Source organism: Gossypium arboreum, chromosome 10 (assembly GCF_025698485.1).
Source record: "Gossypium arboreum isolate Shixiya-1 chromosome 10, ASM2569848v2, whole genome shotgun sequence".
NCBI lineage: Eukaryota > Viridiplantae > Streptophyta > Magnoliopsida > Malvales > Malvaceae > Gossypium > Gossypium arboreum.
Window position 1 is genome coordinate 13,996,394 of NC_069079.1, and position 8,019 is coordinate 14,004,412.

The 8,019-nt window shown below is 35.1% G+C and overlaps 1 non-coding gene across 1 annotated transcript; it reads left to right on the plus strand.

The window, feature by feature from the left end:
* The first annotated feature begins 6,723 nt into the window (after nucleotides 1–6,723).
* On the plus strand, nucleotides 6,724–6,830 carry LOC128283349 (small nucleolar RNA R71). Its single transcript, XR_008273691.1, has one exon. It is a non-coding gene; the product is annotated as a small nucleolar RNA R71 (small nucleolar RNA).
* Nucleotides 6,831–8,019: the final 1,189 nt, after the last annotated feature.

Here is an 8,019-nt window from a genome sequence, read left to right on the forward strand (position 1 = left end):
TATACAAGGCTACATTTATCTTTTCATGTATTTAAGTCTAAATCAAGTTTGTAATCCTAGTTTGAAGTCAATTAAAATACCATAACTCTATAAATGGGATCTTAGAAGAGAGACAAATCATCTCTGCTTTCAATTTTAATTCACTTTGCATTTTATTTGCTTATGGTTGTTAAACTCTTCTTATCTAGTTGAAGTAATATTTGAAGTTGGATTCTACAAGTTTGTGAGATCGAATTGTTCTTAGTCTTTCTTTGCTCTTTGGTATTTGCATGTCTTTTAGTTTAATTACAATTGTTCAGGTTTGTTAAATATGTGGCGAGTATTTGATAGCTTAGAATAATTACTTTGTCAATTAGATAATTACTTAATCGATTGATTTCTAATATTTGTGACCACTGCATGATTATTTGTATAGTGTGGGCATGCGATTTAACTTAAATAAACCTTGATTGTGTGTTTGTTGGCTAGAATTAGGCCTATTTCGTTCTTAAGGTAATTGATATAAATTATTAAACGATCGTTATAGAGTTATTTATCAATAAGAGAAGTAATTAATGATGATTGTCTTGATTATCGAGAAGGTAAGAAGAAATTAGGTTACTTAGAAATTGTCGGTAACTATAACCAATATATTAAAGAATATTGAAATTTATTTTTGCATCAATGATCAAACCGTTGAATTAAATAGAGAATTTACTTTGACTAGAAGCTTCATCTCATTGATTTTCCCCAAAATTTTGATTATTGCTCTTTGCCTTTTGTAAATTTTCAATTTTAATTTTTGAGTTCTGATAGTCATAAAACTAACTATAAATTCGACTAAGGCAAGCACACCTAACGAATAGTAGTACAATTCTGGTGAGACCGGAAATGTCGTATCCACGAGGACTAAAAGTACTAGTAATTACTATCTTTTTATTATCTAGCCTAAAAATTAAAGTGTGTTTTTAACCTAAAATTAATCATCTAATTAACTAAGATTACGATAAAGATGAAGTTTGGAAAATACTTTAATAAAAACCGATGGAGAAGACAATACCCAAGGAAGAATCCACCTAGACTTCACTTATTACTTCTGAATTAGACAATTTATTCACTTAACTTAATCCGTAGAAATCCCTAATTTATGTTAATATCTCTCTCGAGACTAAGAAAAACTAACTTTAGGTTGATTAATTGAAATCTCTTTCTAATTAAAACCCCTATTGTCACATTAACTCGATCTATGGATTCCCTTATTAGATTTGACTCTAATCCAGCAGATTTATGTCGTCCTATCTCTAGGATTGCATTCAACTCCACTTAATTATGAATGATCTACTCTTAAACAGAGACTTTTATTCCACTGAATAAGCACATCAAAACCTGAATTAATATCCTAGAATATTAAAAAAAGAATTTAGAACTCACAAATAAGAATAAGAATAAGTTTTTATCATATAATTCAAATAGTAATAAGATTTGTCATAGCGTTCATCTCCCTTAGGTATTTAGGGATTTTAGTTCATAATAATAATGGAAAAGATCTCAAAGTTTGAAAAACAACAAAACATAAAGAAACCCAAAGAACTTCTAGGAAATTGGATGGAAATCTTCAGTCTTGATGTATATCCTGACTTCGAGGTGATTCCGATGGTTGTTCTTGAGTATTTTTCTGCCTCCAACTCTGTGCTTCCCCTCTAATCCTCTTCTAGGGTGTTTATATAGGCTTTAGAATGCTTCCAAACCCTCAAAAGTGGCCTTTCTAAGTAGAACTAAAGTTGGGCTCGACAGGGACGCGGCCTGTGTGCAAGTGTTCAAACCGTGTGCAATTTTGACTTGGATTAATGTCGACACGGCCATGACACACAGGCGTGTGGACTACCCATGTGCCTCACACGGGCGTGTGTTTTACCCGTGTGGAAGTGCCTAAGCCGTGTGTAACACTGTTTTAAGCCCAATTTTCCATTTTTGGCCCGTTTCTCTCTCTTTTTGTTATCCTAAGCTCTCCTGAGTATAAAAAACATGAATTTAAAAGCATCAAATTCACTAAAACCAAGGAAAAAATCATTCATAAGTATGCCAAGCATGGGGTAAAAATATGTATAATTTTCGGTTTATCAAATATCCCCACACTTAAGCATTTGCTTGTCCTCAAGCAAAATTCTCAACTCACAATCAAAATAAATTCTTCTCAACTTATAATTCTCATCAATAATGTTTCAAAATAATCCACAGGCAGACATACATTGAAAATTTAACTAAAAGAACATTAAAGTTTCAAATAGTCAAAGTTGAGCATTTTAATCATAAAATTATAGGCATCCCCCTTTATCTAAGTAATTATCTTTAATTCCAAATTGACAATGGTTGACATCCTCACTAAAGGTTCACTCAAATCACTCAATGTGTTTAAGGTTCAATGATTAAGCACTCATTAATCAAACATGAAAGTTATTACCATAGGCTTGCATGAAAATCAAATCTCCACCACTATAAATGAGATGATACACAAATCAAAAGGTCTTTGAAGGGTTGTAACGGGGCTTTGAGTTAAGGTGTGGATAAAGGCTGAAAAATAAACGGTTAGAATCGAGATTAACTTGATAAATTACCTAACTGGGAAAATAACTAACATCACTTGAATAAACATGAGCTTCATCTCAGAATATGGAATTAAATACTTAAGCTCAAAAACAAATAATTACCACCAATATGTATGTATGTATGTATGTATGTATGTTTTTTATTTTTTTAAGAATAAGAATAAGTATAATAATGAAAAATACATAATAAGAAATAATTCAGCATCTGGAATGAACGAGAATAAATAGGTAACTAATCAAATTAAATCTCGATAAAAAAAGGGTCAATAAAAAGGGAAAAATTCTTAACGAATCAAAAATGGTTAAGTTATGGGTTAATAATAAGGGAAAAATTCAAGAAATAATAATTAAGGCTCAAAGGGGTTCACTAGGGGTAAATTATGTGGGTAGGCTTTTTATGGTGTAGATGGGTTAAAACCTAAGTGCCTTTATCATTTTCGTATATCAAATCAAAGGTGTGGTCTTAAGATGTATAATCAATGCAAGTTCTAGAATAACAAATCAATGTTGACATACTCATAACCAATAAAATCAGTGAGCAAGAAAGATATATACTCTAAAAGGCTCAAAATCTCACAAAAACTATGGGTATTTGATGTTAATCCTGTAAATTCAAAACTTCAAGATAATACCTCAATTCAGGGAAACAACCTAGCAATTTTAATTCTTAAAAATTTCAACTTACCGTACTTGATTCTCTAATGTCTTAAAGTTTAAACAATCAATGCACAGTTACTTATGATTTAATTCAAAACATATCAATAAAAATCATAGATCAATCAAAATTTACTCTAATAATGATATGAGAAGTTTATTTGAGAACAAGATTAAAAATTTAGGGATTTTCTAATAATCACATAGATAACCTCCCCACACTTAAGATGGACATTGTCCTCAATGGACAAAGATAGTTATTAACAATATAAGCATAATATCAGAAAGGAGGGAGAGAAGCGAAACTGCCCTGAATATTTGGATGAGATCCTTAGAGTAGCGAGAGCAAGAATTGTGGAGAAAGCCGAATAAAAGGCATGATTCTGAGGTACTACTAGGAAAATAGACACCACTGTGGAAGAGAATTAAGGAATAATGCAATAATAATCATAAATATAAGCAGGGTTTAAAAATATAAAACATAAATCTTCAAAAATAAATAAGAGAAAATAAAATAAAAAGAAAAAGAAAAAGAAAAAGAAAATAAAGGGACTCAAAAGTCCTTATCATCAGAGTCGTGAGCCGGTGGCGCTGCAGAAGAAAAATGGAGGTGGTGGAAAATCTGTCGGAGAGTGGCGTCGATGCTGTTGAATTGCTCAAAGCACTGCTACTCAAAACGAGTGAATCACTCGGATAAGTCTGTAAAAGTGGCAGCAGAAGGTTAGTGACGCAGTGGTGGTGGTGGGTTGTCGGTGGATGGCTTAGGGGGAGAAGAGGGAGAGAGGAGAAAGGGAAGAAAAAAGAAGAGGTAGGGGAGAAGGGGGTCGACTGGTGGTGGTTATCGGTGGCCGAAAGAGGAGCTGAGGGGGTTGCGACGGCTAGGGTTGGGAGATTTGGAGAGGAAGACAAAGGGAAAAAATTAGGGTATGGGGTGTTTAAAAGGGTGCAGTAGTGTGGCCTTGTGTTGGAGCCACTGCGTACCGTGCACACCTGTGTGGCTCTCGTCCAGCCCGTGTTTCTTGTGAAATTTGAATGTCTAATCGATACACAGCTTAAGGACACGCCCGTGTGGTGCACACGGTCGCGTCGCACGGTCGTGTACCAAGTTCTTCGCTTCTCCCACGCCCGTGTGGTATTTCCCACTCCCGTGTGTCTGAACACACACCGTGTGCCTTGCCTGTATAGCTCCCTGATTTAATTAAAATTTGTAATTTTAGCTCCATTTTTCACACGACCTAGGCCACGCTCGTATGTCCAGGCCGTATGCTTCACACGACCGTGTAGCTCGATATTTGAAAAATTTTTAGCTCTGTTTTCACACGGCCAAGGACATGCCCGTGTGTCCAGGCCATGTGAGCCACAGTACCTACATAAAAACACTAAAAATAGCTAAAATAAACTAGTTAGTGGTGTTAGTGCTCGAGTTGCCTCTCGAAAAGTGCTTATTTAGAGTCTAAGCTCGACTTACCTCTTGTTCGCATGATTACGGTGGATTAAGGAGTTGAAACTCCTCACTTCTGCTATCAATTTTATCAAAATAAGGTCTGAGTCGCGTATTATTTACCTTAAAAGTTTCGAATTTAGTATGTGTTACCTCGACTGTACCAAGTGGAAGATGTTCATTACCATGAAGGGAGTCGCTCCATCTGCATTGTGCTCTAAAGTATCAAATCAGGGGTCTTTTTATCTAACAATACTTTATCCCTGACTTCAATTTGCTTTGTTTCATCCCTAGCTCATTATGGTGTTGCTTTGATTTTTCGTGTGCTTTTGGTTTCTCCTTGACATTTGTTCACCATTGGTCTAGTTCATCAATTTGAAGCTTTCGTTCTTCGTGAGTCGATCTTTTTTTGTGGCATGGATTAGAATGAGGTTCCATCACGCTCTTCCTAGAGGACTCCTGTAAAGAAGTTTGAGTTGTAATATTATTTAAATTAACCGAACGTAAACTATCATCCCGATTACTATATATTTTAGCAGAATCACAAGCTTGGACAGTAATCGTGCATTTCCTATACGAAGCATCAATTCACTTGTGCCAACATCTATGATAGTTCTAGCAGTTGCTAAAAAGGGTCTTCCTAAGATTAAAGGCACGTCACTATCCTCTTCCATGTCTAGAATAACAAAATCAATTGGGAATATAAATTTATTGATTTTAAAAAGCACGTCTTCAATAATACCCCTAGGAAATCTGTTTGTTTTATCTGCCAATTGAATGCTCATCCTAGTTTGTTTGAGTTTCCCAAGACCTAGTTGTTTAAACATTTTATATGGCATGACATTAATACTTGCCTCTAAATCAGCCAAAGCATTGTTAATATTTAAACTACCAATTAAACAAGGAATCGTAAAAGTCCCTAGATCTTTCAACTTGTTGGGTAGCTTATTCTGTAGAATGGCTGAGCAAACTGCGTTCAACTCCACATGTGACGCCTCATCCAACTTCCGCTTATTTGCTAAAAGCTCATTTAAAAATTTAACTGCGTTTGGCATCTGCGAAAGAGCTTCAATAAATGGTAAGTTAATATGTAATTTCTTTAATAATTTAAGGAATTTACCAAATTGTTCGTCCGTGTGGTCTTTCCTTGTCGCATTGGGGTATCGCACGCTAGGTTTATATTCTTTACTTACCGATTTTTACTCACTGTGGTCCACCTCATCCTTACCTTTACTTACCACAATTCCTTGCATCGGTCCTGATTTTGGTTCAGGTTCAACTAACCCTTCTTCATCTTGAACAGTAATTGCATTAAGCTGTTCCTTTGGGTTAGTTTCAGTATTACTCGGCAAGCTACCTTGTGGTCGTTCAAAAATCAACTTAGCAGGATGTCCTATTTGAGTTTCAAGTCCTTGAATCGATGCTTGTTAATTTTTAAGAGCTATCTCAGTATTCTAAAAACGAGTTTCTGACACCGAGATGAATTTTGTTAGCATCTCCTTAAGGTTCGGCTTCTTTTCCTGTTGGTAAAGTGGTTGTTGAAAACCTAGGGGATGTTATGGCCTTTGATTTCCTTGAACATCCCACGAGAAATTGGGATGGTTTCTTCAACTTGCATTATAAGTGTTACTGTATGGGTTATTTTGAGGTCTAGAATTATTATTACCTATGTATTGAACTTGTTCCTCCTCGGTGCTAGGGTTGAATGTTGGATAATCTGTGTGTACTCCTCCTCCACTTGAATCACACCTTATTACTAGATGTACCTGAGTAGAACCATACAAACCGTCAATCTTTTTATTTAAAAGTTCTACCTGGTTAGATAGCATAGTAACTGCGTCGAGGTTGAAAACACCAGCAGCTTTCGTCAGCTTTGTTCTCATGACTTGCCACTGATAGTTATTCAGTGGCATCTCATCAATAAATTTATAAGCCTCTTCGGGTGTTTTGTTGTTTAAAGTTCCACTGGCGGCTGCGTCAATAAGTTGCCTTGTTGAAGGGTTCACACTGTTGTAAAACGTCTGAACCTGCAGCCATAGAGGTAACCCATGGTGAGGGCACCTTCTCAATAAGTCCTTGTATCTCTCCCATGCATCATAAAGAGTTTCTAAATCCATCTGCATAAAAGAAGAGATATCATTCCTTAGTTTAGCTGTTTTAGCCGACGGAAAATATTTTAGTAAAAATTTTTCAGTCATTTGCTCCCAAGTAGTGATTGACCCTCATGGTAACGAGTTTAACCACTGTTTAGCTTTATTTCTCAATGAGAATGGAAACAACCGAAGGTGAATGGCATCGTTAGAAACGCCATTGATCTTAAAAGTGTCGCAGAGTTCCAGAAAATTCGCCAAATGAGTGTTTGGATCCTCGTCCTGCAAATCATCAAACTGAACAAACTATTGTATCATTTGAATCGTGTTAGGTTTCAATTCAAAATTATTTGCAGCAATATCAGGTCTAACTATACTCGATTCAGCTCCTGTTAAAGTAGGTTTAGCATAATCATACATAATACGAGGAGCAAGATTCTGATTTACTAGGTCTGCAATAGCCACATGAGTAACTGATTATTTTGATTATCAGCCATCTCCTCGGTTGTGGTTTGAATATCGTCCTCTTGTCCTTCCTCTATGTATTATAGGATTCACCTTATTTCTCTTCAATTTCTGTGAGCTATGCTTTCAATCTCACTATCAAAAAGTAGAAGTCCTGACGGGTTTCCTCTAGTCATAAACTATAAAAACCTGCCTGAAGTAAATAAAAGAAAATTTAGTGATATAAACAAAATTAAAATTAAATTAAATTGCAATAAAATAAATGGCTAAAGTAATAAAAATTAAGTGTTCCTAATATTTTAATCCCCGACAACGGCGCCAAAAACTTGATGGTTGTAAAACTAACTATAAATTTGACTAAGGCAAGCTCACCTATCGAATAGTAGTACAGTTCTGGTGAGACCGGAAATATCGTATCTACAAGGACTAAAAGTACTAGTAATTACTATCTTTTTATTATCTAGCCTAAGAATTAAAGTGTGTTTTTAACCTAAAACTAATCATCTAATTAACTAAGATTACGTCAAAGATGAAGTTTGGAAAATACTTTAGGAAAAATCGATGGAGAAGACAATACCCAAGGAAGAATCCACCTAGACTTCACTTATTACTTCTGAATCAAACAATTTATTCACTTAACTTAATCCGTAAAAATCCCCAATTTATGTTAATATCTGTCTCGAGACTAAGAACAACTGACTTTAGGTTGATTAATTGAAATCTCTTTCTAATTAAAACCCCTATTGTCGCATTAACTTGATCTATGGATTCCCTTATTAGATTT